The sequence below is a fragment of the Hyperoodon ampullatus genome (assembly GCF_949752795.1).
Source record: "Hyperoodon ampullatus genome assembly, chromosome: 3".
Taxonomy (NCBI): domain Eukaryota; kingdom Metazoa; phylum Chordata; class Mammalia; order Artiodactyla; family Ziphiidae; genus Hyperoodon; species Hyperoodon ampullatus.
In genome coordinates, this window is record NC_136916.1 from 151,827,534 (window position 1) to 151,845,383 (window position 17,850).

Here is a 17,850-nt window from a genome sequence, read left to right on the forward strand (position 1 = left end):
AGCAGCAGGGAATGGAAGCGGAGGACGCAGGCAGCTATTCCCTCCAGCAAGCGCAAGCTTTTTATACGTTTCCATTCCAACAAAAGATGACTGAAGTTCCTAATATGGCAGTTATGAATGAACAAGAAATGCCAGCAGAAGTTCCAGCCCCAGCTCCTGCTCAGGAACCCACACAAGAGACTCCAAAAGGAAGGAAAGGAAAACCCAGAACAACAGAACCCAAAACACCAGTGGAACCCAAAAAACCTGCTGAGGTCAAAAAATCTAGCAAGTCCACAAAATCAAAAGAAAAGCAAGAAAAAATTACAGACACATTTAAAGTGAGAAGTAGACCAGTTCAATAGTGTTTCAGAAGCTGAACTTTTGACCAAGACTCTACTGGACATTTTGACCTACAGTCTGGACATTGTGATTATTGGCATAAACCCAGGACTAATGGCTGCTTACAAAGGGCATCATTACCCTGGACCTGGAAACCATTTTTGGAAGAGTCTCTGTCAGGGCTGAGTGAGGTCCAACTGAATCACGTGGATCATGACACTTTACCAGGGAAATAGGGTATTGGATTTACCAATATGGTGGAAAGGATAACACCAGGCAGCAAGGATCTTTCCGGTAAAGAATTTTGTGAAGGAGGACGTATTCTAGTGCAGAAATTACAGAAATATCAGCCACGAGTAGCAGTGTTTAATGGAAACTGTATTTATGAAATTTTTAGTGAGGAAGTTTTTGGAGTAAAAGTTAAGAACTTAGAATTTGGACTTCAGCTGCATAACATCCCAGACACAGAAACTCTCTGCTATGTCATGCCATCATCCAGTGCAAGATGTGCTCAGTTTCCTTGAGCCCAGGACAAAGTTCATTCCTACGTTAAGCTGAAGGACTTAAGAGATCAGTTGAAAGGCAGTGAGCGAAACACAGACATTCAAGAGGTGCGATACACATTTGACCTGCGGCTCACCCAAGAGGATGCAAAGAAGATGGCTGCGAAGGAAGTAAAATATGATCTGGGTTATGAAGCAGCGTGCGGTGGTGCTTATAGTGAAAATCCGTGCAGCAGTGAACCTTGCAGCTTCTCTTCAAATGGGCTGAGAGCTGACAGTGGAGAATCAACTTTCAGTGACATTCCAGATGGGCAGTGGATGACCCAGTCATTTACAGACCAGATTCCTTCCTTTAATAATCACTGTGCGATGCAAGAACAGGAAGAAGGAAACCATGCTTAAGAAGGGTGTTTCTCGGGCTTCCCTGGTGGCGCAGTGGTTGAGAGTCCATCTGCTGCTGCAGGGGACATGAGTTCGTGCCCCGGTTCGGGAAGATCCCACATGCCGCGGAGCAGCTAGGCCCGTGAGCCATGGCCACTGAGCCTGCGCGTCCGGAGCCTGTGCTCCGCAGTGGGAGAGGCCACAACAGTGAGAGGCCCGCGTACAGCAAAAAAAAAAGAATGGTGTTTCTCAGCCCTGCTTAAATGCTGCAGTTTTAATGCAGTTGTCAAGTAGTGGCCCTCGGTTTGTTAACTGAAGTATTTTATTTATATTTTACTCTGGTGATGCAATCATGGTACAGTAGAATCAACTGTACAGACCTAAGTAGTTTGAAAGGAGAAAGTAGAGTTTTTTGTGTATGAGTTTTTGTATTGGAATTAATCGTCATTCCAGCTTTTTATAAACTATCTTTCATTTATGAAGACATTGATTTTCTTTTGGGAGTCACTTTTAACCTGTAATTTAAAAATGCAAGAGTCTGCATATTTACACTTGATTATTAACTGTGCGTAAACTTAGACGCACCGTTATCCCTTTCATACGTAAGAAGGGCATGCTAATGATAAGATTCCCATTGGTAAAGAGGCAAATGTGCTGATTTTCATCTGTGAGGTTAACCCTCAGTGGAGTCTCATTTGGTAGTTTTTAGTGGTGTCTGATGGGCTTCCTGAGTTGTATTCACACTCAGACCTCCTTGCTTTACCAGTGGTGAGCGTCTGTGAGAGTTGCTTGGTAGTAGAGTTGGAGAGTATGGCCTTGCAGCAGCAAGGCTAACCCGGCCTTACCTTTCAGGGCCAAGAGCCCTGGCTTTGGCTCTCTCACCCCCATGTGCTGGTCCTCTAGTAGGCAGAAACTATTCTGCTGGGATGGTAAGTTCCAGAGAGTGCAGAAGACCTTTTAAATTTTGCTACTTCATCTGTGTTTTACTTGAGAGACATACATTTGACAGGGAAGGAACTGAATTTCTCTCTCAGTATCTATCACCATTCGAAATTTATCCTCCTTGGCTTTAAGCATGTAACATGGAAATGATGAGAAATGAACGTTCAGGTTGAGTAACAAGATGCTGGAGGTGTTTGATCATCTTATTTAAACGTGCTTTATATACATGAGATGTACTAAAATAAATAATACAGGATTTTTCTTGCTAGGTACATCGAATAAGCCCGTAATTTAAAAAAATTCTTTCTCTTCGGCATTGCTGTTTGTTACTGTGGACTAAGTGAACCTCGTGGCCAGGTTACTTTGAAGTAATGTTATCTTTGTGATTTTCTAATGCATTTTCCATGGTGCTACAAATAGTCCAGACTACTAGGCCTGGTGGATATCAAAGCTGGGTATTTAGAAATGCCAGTTGCATTTACTTCTGATCACCTCTGAATATTCTGATTTTATACCTACCCAGGGAGCATGCTGTTTCTTGATATGAAAATATTTATGAGGTTTTGTTTTTTTTCTAAAAGGTTATATAGCCTGTTGTTTTTGTAATAAGAGATACAAATTATTGTTGTGAATCTTAACCTGCTTTTTTAGCTGTAGCTATGATGGATTTTATTTTTCCTTTAGTCTAGGTAAAGCTGTGTAAAAGTCATTCATGTTATTTAAATCACATCCTGTGCTGCTGTTTACATGGATGTTTTGTGCAGGTGCTTTGAAGTGCCTTGCATCAGGGATTAGGAACAATTTAATTATTTTTTCATGGGACTATGTAAAGCATGTAACTAGGTATTGCTTTGGTTCTTAACGATTATAACCTTACATAGATTTTTTTTTTGAGTGGAGAAAATACACTTTAAATTATGATGGACACTCACTAGAGAATGGGTTTTAAGATTTTTTTCAAGCATACAATAATGGTGTTTTTCATTAAATATGACAGATGAATGGTAAATGTTGATATACCCTATACACAACAATATGAGACTTTATCATTAAATAATATTTTAAAAGTTTTAAAATTCATTTGAAACTCTGATGGTTTTTACAATAAAAAATATTGAAGATGAAAAAAAAATTAAGGTAAGTCACAAGATTTCCCTAGTGGCCTAGTGGTTAGGATTACGGGCTTTCACTACCGTGGCCCAGGTTCAATCCCTGGTCGGGGAACTGAGATCCCGCAAGCAATGCAGCACGGCCAATAAGTAAATAAGTAAATAAATAAATAAGGCAAGCCACTTATGGAGAAGTAATATATATAGACAAATAGTTGTAGATAAAAATGGATGAAAAAAAAAAAAAGGATGGATAGGCAGAGAGCTCGGAGTCAGACTGCCTGTATATGAACCCCAGGTCCACTACTTCTGACCACATGACCTTGGGTTCTTCCCAAGGTCTCTTGTTTCCTTGTCTATACAATGGATGTATTTAATATTTCCTACCTCATAGGGTTTTTTTTTTTTAAAATTGGTCACACCACACGGCATGTGAGATCTTAGTTTCCCGACCAGAGATCGAACCTGCGCCCCCTGCATTGGAAGCGCGGAGTCTTAACCACTGGACTGCCAGGGAAGTCCCCCTCATAGGGTTTTTATGAGGATGACATGGGTGAATAGAGAAAAGCACAACTGTGCAGGGTACATAGTGAGCAATTAGTAAGCACTTGTGTGTGTTGCAGTGCATGTCACACTGATTTTCTTGCCAGTGGTGGGATCTCTGAAAACAGGACTGGACTTCTCATCTCTGTTGATGGGGTTGGACGGACAGACAGGCCTGCACGGGGCTATCTCAGCAGTCCTGGCTGCTGCTTTCACACTGAAAGTTCCAAGGGGGCACACGTTGGGCAGGACCAGCACATTACTCCCACCATTGATGGAGAATCTGCTCAGTGTCAGACCCAGAATCCCAGACCTTCCCAAAGAGGCTCACAGCTTTGTGGGGCAGCAACACACCCATGAAAGGGGTCTGACCTCATGGTTCAGGTCTGGGCCATGTGTCCCACATGGTCAACTTCAGAGGATGTCTGCCAGGCCTGAGCTTGCATGAAGGGGCCAAGCCCCTGGAGGAAACGGGCACGCTGACCAGGGAGGGAAAGCTGAAGAGTCCTCTGCAGCAGCTGACTTAGGGCCATCAAGGACCAGAAGACAAAGGGAGTATGGTCTGCAGTGCCAGAGGCTGGGAACGGATGGGTAGATGCCAGAAAAGGTTGATTTCCTCAGAACATGAGGAGGCGTAAGGTGTATGTATGCACAGTGTTTGCTGACTGGCAAACTGAGCTGCTCCAGAAATTTTCAAACATTACCGGTTACGAACATCTTGATTCCTTATGTGTGGGGAGGGGCCTGGGAATCTGTATATTTGACAAGACCTTAGGTAAGTCTCATGAACAGGTGGTTTCCTCCGCCATCCCACCCTCCAGGCCCGGGAGCTGCAGTGCCCTCGGAGAACGGGGCTGACTGTGACCTCACCTTGCCCAGCACCCTCTGACAACCCATCGAGCCCCTACTCCACGCACACCCAGCCCAGGACAACCTCCCTGGTGGAGCCCAGATCATATCCTTCCATACTGCAGCAGGAGGCCTCCCAGGCCAGCCTGGGCTGTGGGATAATTTGATATTCAAATCCTGGCAAAGACCTGCTTCAAATTGTTGCAAATTAAGCTGATTTTGTCCCTCCGAATGAGGGATTTGCTCCTGTGGATCAACCCTTCCGAGGACTTGATGAGGTCAGGATTAGAGACGGAGGGCCGGAGAGAAAAGCCTGAGGTGGGAGGCTGGAGGGCTGCTTCTTGGTGGGAGGGCGAGCCCGGCCTCTGTGTGTCTCTCCCCAGCCCCGGAGTTAGGGAAGTTTCCCAGTCTCAAAACTCAGCTCTTCACAGTGATGCGGGGTCTCTGGGCCCCTGAGGGGCCAGCCTTGCCACCCCTGGCCCCATCCTCAGGAGAACCCAGCCCTGTAAAATTCCCAAAGTGGACCACATCTCATCTTTCCAAGCATCTGAGAGCCAGGGCCCAACTGATCACCCCCATTTCACTGATGAGGAAACGGAGGCTCCAAGAGGTGAGATGAGGCTCTGCTGGCCAAAGACAACCTGGACTCAACCTCTGCCACCAACTTGCTGTGTGACCTTGAGCAAAGGGCCTCTGTGAGCCTCCTCGTAAGGATTACTGACAATGCATGCACAGCGCCAGACCGTGGTAAGCACGCCATTAAGCATAGGCCAAGGTTACTACCCACACAGCAAGCACTGGCCAAGGCCCTGAAGCTAGGAAGCGGCAGAACAGGGATTAGGACCTGGGCCTCTCTGGCCTGACTGAGTCACCCCCCACCACCACCCGCCTTCTCCTGGAGGTCTGTGCCTGCTGACGACGCCCCTCCCTGGCAGAACTTCATTTCCATCTGTTTTATCAAGGCCTGTACTGTATTTTGCAGTCATTTCGAATTGCACCATTAAAGATTTTATGCTGGAGACGTTAAAATTAAAAAGATCTATGTGCAAAGAGTCACAACGAATTTAATCAACTTGATTTAATAGAAAACAGCAAATGGAATTTATGATGCTCCGAAAGACAAGGGAATTTTTTTTTCAACAAAAAATAATAAAAAGCACTTTCTGGAAAACAGAAAGTGGAGTGGGATGGGGGTGGCTCCCCATCTGAGAGTTTATCAGAACCTAATCCGCGGCCAACAACCCCAGTCGGGGTGGTTTGCCCGCTAATCCCAGCTGCCATTAAAATATTAAAGATAAATCTAATCGTCTCTTTATCCAAAATAAGCGACTTTTGTGGGGGAGAAAACACATAACCCTTTGGGAGGAGAATTAGTCCTAATGCATCAAATGGAATTCGGTCCAGGCTGGGGCGAAATAGGGTTTAGAGTCAAATGAGATGGTAATAGAAATAAAACCCAGAATAACAAATTAAAAACCCTCATTTACACGAATTAAAAGGGTGCACAAAAGGGCTGGAAGCCCAGGCCTACACTCCTCATCCCCCAGGTCCACTCCCCCCTCCCCTGGTCTCGCCTGCCCAGCTCTTCACCCACTCACAGGCCCCCAGGAGAGGAGCCACTGCCTGACCTCATCCTCTCAACTTGTGCCCCGCAGCTTCCTACGTACTCCCCAGCTTCCCGCTCCGAGCCCAAGTCCAGGCTGGGTTCCTGAAGGCTGACTGAGCCCTTAGGCATCTTTCCATATCTGGGGTGGGCTCTGGGGTCACACAGAACTGGGCTCCTGTCCCAGGGCCACCCCTCACTATGTGAGGTCTTGGTTTAATTTCTTAAACTCCCCAGGCCCCTGCTAAATTCACGGGAAAATGCGGGTAACACTAGTCTCCACGCTTACGCAGCTTCCCTCCACGGCCTTGACCTCATTGCTGCCTGCAGCCCTAGCTCCCCTGGATTCAACAAGATGACATCAGGACAGCCCCAGGCAGCTTGGCCACTAAGGGACCCTGGGGAGGTCAGACCTGTGCCCCTGGAAGGCAGGAGAGCAATAGGTGAGCCTGGAAGGCAGGGGGGCGGCCAGCAGCCATTTTAAGGAACTAGGTGGGGTCACCCCTAAGTTGTCACTCAAGAGGCCTGAGGCCACTCCAGATCTTCAGGCTTCTCACTAAGCAGCGCTGTGTCCCCTGAGGTTGCCTCAGGGTTGATCTGTGGCTCCTCCTTCATGGTGGGATTTCAGGGGCTCTGACACATACCTCCCCCAACCCGGGAAACCCTCACCTTCGGGTCCAGGTCTGAATTCCCCACATTAAAATCACACTCTCTGCCTTAGTAGCAGGATGCTTAGCAAAGGAGACACACTCAAATAACAAAAAAAGAAAACAGAAAAAAAGGAAAAAAAAAAAAAAAAAGGAGACACACTCCCCTCCAGAGGATTCAAGGGCCCCTCCGTGAGCCATCACGAAGTTGACAGGTACAGACCAGTATGACAAACCCGCTCCCAAGAGCCTGTCTGGACGGCGGGCAGGAGAGGAGGAGGAGGAGGCTCTCATGCCTGAGGCACCCCCTACACACACACAGGAGGGCAGGAATACACCTCTGACCTCCCCCATCCTTCTTAACAAATCCACTTGAACGGGAAATTCGTGCTGACAGCATTTTATTATGGGACATTAAGTGGAATCGGATTGCGGGGCTCAAGCTTTCCCTGGCTGACTTTCTGTGCTCTGTTGGCCTCCTCCCCTCTGCACCCACCAGAGTCCCTCCTCCCTCTAGGGTGTGCTGGGAGGGGGTCTCTCCTCTTACCTTCTTCAACACCTACCTGACCCCCACCTTTGGACTATGCCAAGTGGTAATTCTGGGAAATTGGGCTGGGCTGGAAGACATCCCTGGCCACGTGGGAGTGGGTGACCTTCTCCCCAGGATGACTGACCGGAAACGTGAGGAGATGCTGGATGGGATGGGGTTTCCCCAGAGAGGCGTCCTAAGCCTGAGGTTTGATGGGCAAGTGTTGATGGAAGGTGGTCACAGGTAAAGGAGCTGGGGCGGCCCGTTGCTGCAAGCTACCTGAGCACGTGGGGAAGGGGCTGGATTCCCAGAATAACACACAGTTCTGGGTTAGCAAATAGTTAGCACCATTATACAAGGTTGTTATAAGGATTAAAAGGAAATATAACATTTGTGAGTGCCTACCATATACCAGGCACCGTGGCAAGGGTTTTACATACATTCTCTCACTAATTCTCACACCCCCATAACATGGATTCTTTAATTATCCCCATTTTACAAAACAGGAAACTGAGGCTCCCAGGGGTCAAGTAAATGCCAGGGTCTGATCCCAGCCAGCTGACTCCGGAACTGTGCTTTTAGCCACTGCACCATAATAGCTCATATCAAGTGCTATACTAGCCACTTATGATAAAATGGTCAAGGTGTGAGATTTGGTGCCAGATGGCTGGCCAGGTAGTATATGGGTTGGTTCACAATTCTGCTCTCCCTCTCTACCCTTGTCGTGCCTTCCCCGGTGGGGGGAGTTTATTGCCCCACTTCATTGCCTTTGGTCTTTGCTATGTGACTAGCTTCAGCCGATGGGATATGAGCAGGTATGACCCAAGCAGAGGCTTTCAATGGGTTTGTGTGGTTTGGCTGCCTCGGCTAGAAGCGCATGCCTTTGGTAGCCACAGTCCCAGAATGAGAGGTATGAGGCAGACCCAGAAGCAACCCACAGGTCACAACCAAGCCTAGCTGTGCCTGGACCCTGGGACCCAGAGTGAGAGATAAACCGCCTGAGATGTGGACATTGTGGTTACACCTTATTTGTAGAAGCCATAGAGTTGCTCTGCTCAGACACCCCTTCAGGAAAGAACTAGCTGTTCAGGTGCAAGAGTGCAGTTAGCAGACAGCCTCCAGCTGCAGCCTCTTCCAGATCCGCTGCAGTGCTGTTTGATTTTTTCCCAGCTTTACTGAGATATAATTGACAGATAACATTGTGTAAGTTTAAGGTGTATAGCAGGTTGATTTGGTACATTTATAATCTGCAAAATGATTACCAGTATAGTATTTGTTATCACCTCCATCCCATCACATAGTTATCATTTCTTTTTTGTGATGAGAATATTTGAGATCTACTCTCTTGGTAACATTCAAGTATATGATCCAGAATTACTAGTTATAATCACTCACCCCAGTGTTTGAGTGACTGGGCATGGTGAGGGTCCTAGGGCCTGGCCGTTTCTGCCCAACTCAAGGCTTCTTTAGTGGGCAGCCTTTGCTCCGGAGCTCCCCATTAGATTGGCTGAGACTTTGTCAGAGCTGCATTGTGGTTTGAGGCTCTCCCTGTCCCATCCTGCTCCCCCTCCCCTTTACCTTTCACAGGGTGACCCCCACTCCCACCCCCAATAAACCACTTGCATTCCTAACCCTGTCTCATTATCTGCCTTCTTGAGTACTGGAACTGACACAGTCTTATTGCCACAAAACCCGACTATGCAATTCACTAGCTGCCTGACTGTAACCGTACGATGACTCAGTTTCCTCATCTGTAAAGAGAAGATAACAGAAGCACTCATCTCATAGGTTTTTTGTGAATATTGAATAAGATAATCCATGTACAGTGCTGAGCATTCGATAAATGTTAACTGAGATTGCCAGAGGTAGCTGTAAATCTCAATAAATAAATGCTAGCTACATATGAATGATATATGATAAAATATCAAGTCAACAGGTATAAATCTAGGGCGGATCTTAAAAGACTGAAGTGTGAGAAGGGTGGACAGATGAGTTGCAATTGTGGACAAGTATAAAGCAGAAAAAAATAACGAAAGCTTTCAAATGAGATGGTCGATATATTCTGAGCCATCATTTGTAACCAGAAAAAAGATTTCCAGACTTCTATATGATCTTTCACCTTCTAAATACTTTCATGCATAGTTTCCTCCAAGAAAGCCAGGAATGGCGTCACCATCTCCATTTTACAGGTAAAGGGACTGAGGCACAGAGAGGCTAAAAGACTCACCCCACAGCACACAAGTAAGTGTTGGAGGCAGAAGTGAAACTATGTTTGTAGCTCTCCGTGCACAGAGGATACCGGGCATCCTGGAAAAGCACCAAAACAAAAAACTAAGGGGCTTCCCTGCAGCAAAGTCAAGTTGGTGCTACCTAGACCACTACAAAAGCTATTCTAGGGGACACTGGAGAAGTTCTCTAGATAGCACAGAAGAGAAGAGAATCAGGTGAGCATCAAAGTCTATGAGGTTGGAGAGGAGAGACAGATCCAAGAGAGATTTCTAGCTGTCAGGACCTGGGGATAAGCCAGATCTCTGCTGTGATGGCAAGCCCTTCAATTTTCTCCCAGGTCAAAACATTTGATTTCAAATCCTTCTCCAAGGTATCAGTGAAGTGTCACTTATGGCCTCTAGTAACAGAGACTGGACACCAGTGGTTTAGACACTGGTGGGGGGGAAAAAAGGGAAATTTCTTTCTCTTTGTATAAAAAAAGCTCTTTGGGACAGTCCAGGGCTGATATGGTGGCTCCTGGGTCTTCAGGCCCCCAGACTCCTAATCTTCACTCCACTTTCCTAATGTTGGCTTCCATCCTCAAGGTCACCTCATAGCCCAAAACAACTGCTGAAGCACTAGCCATCATGTCTGTGTTCCAGACAGGAAGCTGGAAGAAAGGCAGAAAGAGCAAAAAGGGTGTGTGCTAAATGTCTTAAGATTTCTGCTCATATTTCATTGGTTACAACTTTATCAAATTGACACTTTTAGCGGAAAAGGAGGTTGGGAAATGTAATCTTTTATCTATGGACATCACCACTCTGAATAAAACTAGAGTTCTGATACTAAGGCAGAGGAGAGAATAGAAATTGAGTAGGCAACCATCAGTCTCAGCATGCCCATAAACATAGATTTTATTAAGACATCTCTCTCCAAAGCCCTTCTCTTTATTACCTCATATTATTCATAGCTCAATGGCCCAAATTAGATTATTAAGGGAAATTAAGGTTCCCAGGTTAAATTGTGTTGGGGAGTAGACTTAGGTACTATACCCACAACTTTAAAAATTTGGTTTCAGGTTTATGAACAACTCTGTCTAATTTGACCCAAAAAGGAATTTACTAGAACAATACTGAGTAACTCAAAGATTCTCCAGGAGGTTGGGAAGCTAGAATCAATGCCCAAAATATTGTCACAGTAGTGGTCTGGTGAAGAAGCCACTGCAGTCCCCTTTACTGGACCCTAAGTGCTGGATCTCCCACTGCTGCCACCACGAACCCTGAGCAAGGAATTCTGCTGCTAATCTGTCACTCTGCAAGTTGGGCTTTGCTGCAACCACACTGCTACCAGAGGAGGTTCTCCCAACAACTTCTGCTTCTTTGTGTCCTTGGCTCCCCATTCAAAGTCCAGGGTGGTTTCTTCTGATTGGTGGAGCCCAGGTCACATGCCATGTTCTAGCTGCAAGCGGGGAAAGCAAGTGTCTGGCATTTCCAGTTTTGTTGCAGCACTGGGGCTCGGTCTTCCAAAGAGTCTTGGGACTTTTAAGTTGGGAAATTCTCAACCTGATTCTCAGATAGGAATCAGGTTCAGGTGACGGACAGCCCACAGAATAATAAATGACTATCATAGGACTTTGTGGATGTTCTTTCATGTAAACCGCACAACAACTCATTTTATGCATGATAAAGCTGAAGCTCAGAGAAGTGAAGTAACTTGCTTAAGGTCATGCAACTAGTAAGGATAAAGCTGCCCACCCCAGAGGGCCAATAAGTAAGGAATCAGGAAATTTGTGGGATCAGACCCTGGTGGTGCCTCTTTCCTTCCCTGACTGGATGCAGCATTGCCATGGTTCCCTTGCTCCCACCTGCCTCCTGGGTCTCTGGTAAAGCCACCCTCTAGGACATAGGCCCATCGCCTCCCTTCTGTGATCCTCCTCCAGGCTCCCCGACTTTCTTGCCATTTACAGTAGCTTAATATTAATGGCTTCTGCAGGCAGCTCTACTGACCACCGGGACCTGCCTGGATCTGAGCCTCCCTCCCGATTCTGATAAATAGATGGAGGCCAAACTTCTGAGCACAGGGAGATACCCTTGAGCCAGATCAGGATCCCATGGGAAAAGCTCTGGGCCTGATGAGAGGGCTGCTGGGACTCTAAGGATAATATAGAAGCAGCCATCAGAGAGACTTCTGGGCTCCAAGATCTCTGAGCTTTAAAAATTGTACTCTGCCTTAGGGATAGCGCTAGGTGCTTTCAATTTTTTTTTTTTTTTTTTTTTTTTTTGAGTAATCCCCAGTCCATCCTCTTCTCTCCCTCCCACTGCCACCTTCAACTCCTAAATCAACCAATGCTGTCTCTGGCCTGGATCACACAGTCCACCTCCCGACTGGCCTCTTTGTTTCACAACCGCCGGCAGCTTCCCTTCACCCTGGGGATAACATCCAGTGTCGCACGAGGCCCTGCAGGCCCGGACCCCTGATGACTGTGTTCCCCTTAAAGGCTCGCCTGACCGTCAGCTCTCCCCTCTAGCCTCCCTTAACTCCTCGCTGTTCCTCAGAAGTGCCTAGCTGGTTCTTCTCCAGAACATGGACACCTGCTGTCTCCCCAACCCTGCCACCTGCTCCAGCCCCCCACATGGCTGGCCTCTCACCACTCAGGTCTCTGCCCAAATGTTGACTACCCAGAAACCCCTTCCTGTCTTGCATCAAAAAGAGGCCCCTCCTGCTGTCAGTCTAAAACCCCTCACCCTGCTGTGTTTTTCCTTAGCACTTTGGATTCTTAAATTATCCTGTTTGTTTACTTACTTGCCTCTTTGTTAACTGTCTCTCAAACTGGAATCTAAATTCCATGAAAGCAGGAGGCTTTGTTTTCTTTTACCCCACAGTATTCCCATTAAGAGTATCTGGCATACAGTCGGTGCTCAGTAAATACTTGCTGAAGGCTCTTGACTAAATTATCTTGCAACATTCCTGTGGGACAAAACAAAACAAACATCCTCTCAGGGCATCAGGGATGTGGTCACTGTGTCACTGGCTCTGGATTCAAAGTCCAGGGTGGCTGCTTCTGATTGGTGGAGCCCAGGTCATATGACCATGTTCTAGCTGCAAGGGAGGCTGGGAAAGCACGTGTCTGGCCTCTCCGGTTTCATTGCAGAATTGGGGCTCTGAGACCCATCACCTGAGACTGAAGGGAGACTGGACACAGCCCAGAGGCATGCAGCAAGCTGGTAGTGGAGCAAGTCCTCTAAGCCTTGCTGTTCTCCATTGTTCCACACTGCCCACAGGTGAGCACTGGGGAAGAGACAAGGGCGATACATGTGGGATGTTTTTCTTTTCCCTTGAGTGGCTAAGGAATGGTTACTGCTGAGGGAGGGAGGAGACAGGGAGTTGTGGGCACCTGAAACCTGGTGGGTGGTGTTCTGCTGGGATAAGATCCTGAGCTGCAGATGGCACCTGGAACACCTACCTGGTGACAAGGTTTACAAGACTGGCTTGAAGGCAGTGCCAAGAGTCTATTCCTTCCTTCCCACTCCCTGGGGCCCTCCAAGAAATGTCCAAAGGGTATAGATTATTCCTTGGAGAACTAGGAGAAGGAAACCAGCCCAGATGTTTGAGGTAAGGTGTTCTTCGTAGACTGAGGTTCTGCGGATTCACCAGCCTTGACCTCAGTAGCCCTTCTCAACCCCTTCTGGTGTCCCTTCTTTTTCTCTCTGCCATTCTCGGCAGGGCAGGATGGTAGCTCAAGCATTGCTGGGGCATCACTTGCCTCCCTATACCCAAGCTCCCTTCCTCTGTTTGAGGCTCTGGTTCCATCTTCAAGTAAACAAGAATGCAGTGGATTTGGACTCTGGTTGGCTCTTGGCAGCTGCATGTTCCTGGGGAGGTCACCTAGCCTCTCTGAGGTTGCTTCTTCATTTGAAAAATGATATACATCTTTCAGGATAGTTGGCAGGATTTGTTGAGACAGTGTGAAAAAGTCCAGAACTTAATAAATGTTCATTGTGTATAACTTAAATGTGAATCAAAATCACTCCTGTTTAAAAAAAAAAATCACTCCTGTTTTTTTCGTAGCATCAGCTACTTACTGAACAGGGGAGATGGGCTATCTGGCCCAGTGTCTGATGAGAGGAGGATGAGAAAGCTGGAGCTCAGGGACTCTGCCAGGACAACCATCCAGCACAATAAGACAAGGTGTACTCTCAAGAGGTAAGCCCAAAATACACAAGAGCATTAAAAAAAGTGAAACACATTCGTGGGTGACAGATTCATAATGGGATTATTGATTCAAACACAGATCCTTTCTCTTCCTTGCATTTTCCACCCTCCTCGCTCCAAAAATTGTTGCTGACGGCTGGGAGGCGACTCAGGGAAGGAGTTAGCAAGAGACGATGACTTGGCTGCAGCTGGTGCTAAAAATGACCAGCATCACAGCAAAGGAAGGAGATGGCATCATCCTTCATCCCTAATCTCCCTCCCTGAGCCTTAGTATCTTATTTGTAACAAGGGGGAAAGAACTGGAGAAGCTGAGTGGATTAAATGCCATAAGGGGTCTGACACCCATTAATAATAGTAGTAAGAATCGTGATGTCTGGAGTCCCCAGGGCCAGACACCATGTTAAATGCTTTAAAAATAGCAGCTCCTTCAATCGCTGGCCCAAACCCCATGAAGGCCGGGACTAGGTCTGTCTTGCTCCCTGCCATATTGTCAGTCCCAAGTATAGTATCCTCCTACATGATGATGATAACCAGCACTCCCAGGAACCTTATTTTGTAGTCTTATTTTGTATACTCACAGTATAGCCTTATTCACCATTTTCAGCACTGTACATTTCTAATCTTCATGACAGTTCTAAGGGGTAGGTACTACCACTATCCCCATTTTATGGATGAGAAAACTGAGGCACAGAAGGAAAAGAGAAGCTGGGTAACTTTCCCAAGGTCACCAAGCAAGTGATAGAGCTGGAGTTTGAACCTAGAAAATCTGTCTCTAGAGCCCATGCCCTTGCCCCCTATGCTAACTCAGGGGGTCAGGGAATGCTCACAAGTCCAGTGTCAGGCTGTTTTATAGATAAAGCAATAGAAGCTAAGAGGGAAGTTAAATGACTGGCTCTAAGCCACAGAACAATTAGGCGACAGACCCAGGATGTGGGTCCAAGGTGACCAAGCTAAATGCCTCTGAAAGGGTACAGTTCACTCCCCCAGGCCAAACCCTGGGGGCCAGCCTTTCCCTGTAGCCCCAGCCCTGCCCCCCGCGACCCCAAGTCCACAAATGTCCTCAGTTTTGGTCTGACCTCAGCTAGGCAGCTCAGAGACAGCCTTCCAACCAGGAGTCCTTCAGGAGTGGGACTGGCTGCAGGCTGACGCTGGGCCCTCCCTTCATCTGTAGCCTCTGGCGAGTGTGCCTCTCAGAGGGCCTGGGGTTGTCCCCATTCCCAACCTCCTAGGGCAGGATGGAGGTTGTCTCGCTGGGAGTGGGAACTGGCAGCTTCACATACAGTGTTTGGTCAAGAGATTTTTCGTCCTCCTCTCCTGGTAAGAGCTGGGTTTCCATCACTCACTTCCTTGCCCATAGGCTGGCATCTGGCTCATGGTGGACGTCCCGTGATAAGTCAGGGATATGACAGCTGCCATTAACAAAACTTCCCCATTCAACTTCCCAGGGTAGGCTGGCATGTAGGGGAGTCCGAGAGAGGGATGGAATCAAAAGAAAACAGCTTTTGACACCAGACTCATTTGAGGTTGAGTCTGGCCTCTCTCTGCTGCTTACAAGCTAGGTAGCTTGGGACAAGTCACCTAACCTCCCTAGGAGCTTAAGTTTCCATATTCATAAAAGGGTGATAGAAATTCTTATCTGGAAGGCAAAGCCACTGCTCTGCACAGCTCTAGGGGGCATCATTCACATGGTTGTCTGTGTGAGTGGTGCCACATGGAACCCAACTCCATAGAATAAAGGTGAAAGATGCCCCAAGATTGCATATCCCTGAGTCTGTACCTTGCAAGTAAGAATAGGTATGTGAACTTTCAAATGTGGAACCAAGATACTAACAGGGTCCTTGTGAAGACCTGATATTATACTATGTAAAGGGGCTGGGGAGCTTGGGTGCACAGTAGGCATGGCATTATTGTGGGATAAGGAGGTGGCCCTTGGAGTGAACAGTGCCCATCTCCCAGACACCTGCCGCACTGAGGGATGTCCCTGCCTAGTTCTGGATCTTGTGTGGACCAGCCCAGAGCAGATGAAGACCCGCCTCACAACAGCCCTTTAGGCAAGGCCTCAGCTTCCATGTCCTATAGGGTTTCTTCTTACTTCTCAGTTTGGCTTCACGGCAACCACAGAGGGCACTAGGTATCCTGGCAGTGGGCTGGGAGAGTTGAGGGTTTCAATCTGTTTGGGGGTTTGCAGTTGACTGGCCCAGAAATTCTGACTGGAATTTCTCCCCAGCCTTGCTTTCAAGTCTCTGCCTAAAACAACTCACCCTGTCTTTATTTCCCTTCAGAGGGTGCCTTCAAGTCAAGACAGCTTTATTAAAAACCTACCACTGGGCTTCCCTGGTGGCGCAGTGGTTGAGAGTCCGCCTGCTGATGCAGGGGACACGGGTTCGTGCCCCGGTCTGGGAAGATCCCACATGCCAGGGAGCAGCTGGGCCTGTGAGCCATGGCCGCTGAGCCTGCGCGTCCGGAGCCTGTGCTCCGCAACAGGAGAGGCCACAACAGTGAGAGGCCTGCGTACCGCAAAAAAAAAAAAAAAGAAGAAAAGAAAAGAAAAAACCTACCACTGTATGCTATGCTAGGCACAGTGGAGAGGAAGGTGCCAAGGTAGATAGACAGTCCTTAGCCCCACAAAGCTCACAGAAGAATTAGCTGAGGAGGTGGAGTGCAGGGACTCCGGGGTCCATGGTGCACGTATGTGTGTGTGTGTGTGTGTGTGTGTGTGTGTGTGTGTGTGTGTGTGTATAGAATCACCTTCACTTAACACTTGGACCCAAGGGAGCCATCCTCCCTGAAAGCAAGGAACCAGTAGCTCCACTGCCCACCTTTGGAATTCAGGCTTTTCTTGTTTCTCCAGGTGAGGGTCCTGCCTGCCTAGAGCAGTTCCCTGCAGACTCTCACCACTTTTCAACTGGCCCAGCTGGCTGCACTTCTGCAGCTTCCAACACAGGAGTTAGTCAAGGGATCCCCATCGAATGGGCACGGAAGCTCGCCTTTTCATTGCCTCTCACACTCTCCCTTCTCCTCCTCCTTCCCTCCACTTCAACAACGCCATCCTCTTCATTCGTCTGTTCAGTGAACTCTGAGGTATAGCAGACCCTCTGACTTGTCTATCTGATTTACTGGGAACCCCTAGCTCCTTGCTCAGAGCTAGTAAGGGCTCAATACATATTAGTTGAGTGAATGGTTAGAAGAGAAATGAAATCTTTCCATGGAAGTTGGCGACCCTTCATGTTTATTCTAGGAAGATGCTCAGGTGTCCACCGGTGTCTCCAAAAGAAGTCACCACCGCTTTTCTTTCCCTCCAGGAACCCCTACTCCTGACCCCCTTATTCATTCATTCATTCATTGGGTGATATTTATGCCTTCTGAACTAGACATTGTATCCTGTGCTGGGGAGACAAGCTTTGAGCTCTCCCACCCCATCTCCCTCTTCAAACCCCCTTCGTTTTCCCCGTTGCCACCACACACTCTGCCCAGGACACTTGGCCCTTCCTAGTTCTGCCTTTTTCGGAGTGGTCCCATATTTGGGTTTCTTTGACCCTGCCAAACCTGTATAGGATTGAGGGATTGAGGGAGGGAGGGAGGGAGGCAGCAAGACTCCCAGTCTCTAGCACCTGCCCTCAGCCCATCCTTCCACCCCACCCCACCCCAGGGACTGTCCAAGCCAGCTCTGCCCAGAATCCCTAGCCACCCAGCCTCCTGGAACGGCCCTGAACCTTGTTGTCTCATCCCAGCCTCTGGGCGTCCTGCAGAGCCCACCCGGTGCCTGGCCCCAGGCGCCCTGGCCCCTCAGTGCTGCCCGCGGCGGGAGCTGCCAGCTTTTTGGAATTCCTAATCGCTCCTGGCCCCGGTGATTGGCTGCTCAGCTCTGACCCCACTTGGGCTGCCGCCTGGTTGGATAAAAGGGGAATCTCCTTGGGGCTCCTGAGCATTAGACATCGGAGGGGGCACCTGGGACCAACTTCGTGAAGCGGGGAGCCCGGCGGGGGGGTGGGGGGAGCAAAAG

The 17,850-nt window shown here is 48.0% G+C and overlaps 1 pseudogene across 1 annotated transcript; it reads left to right on the forward strand.

Moving 5' to 3' along the window:
- Positions 1–227: 227 nt before the first annotated feature.
- LOC307050411 (G/T mismatch-specific thymine DNA glycosylase-like) lies at positions 228–1,226 on the forward strand (annotated as a pseudogene). The gene has a single exon. The product of its transcript is annotated as a G/T mismatch-specific thymine DNA glycosylase-like (transcript).
- Positions 1,227–17,850: the final 16,624 nt, after the last annotated feature.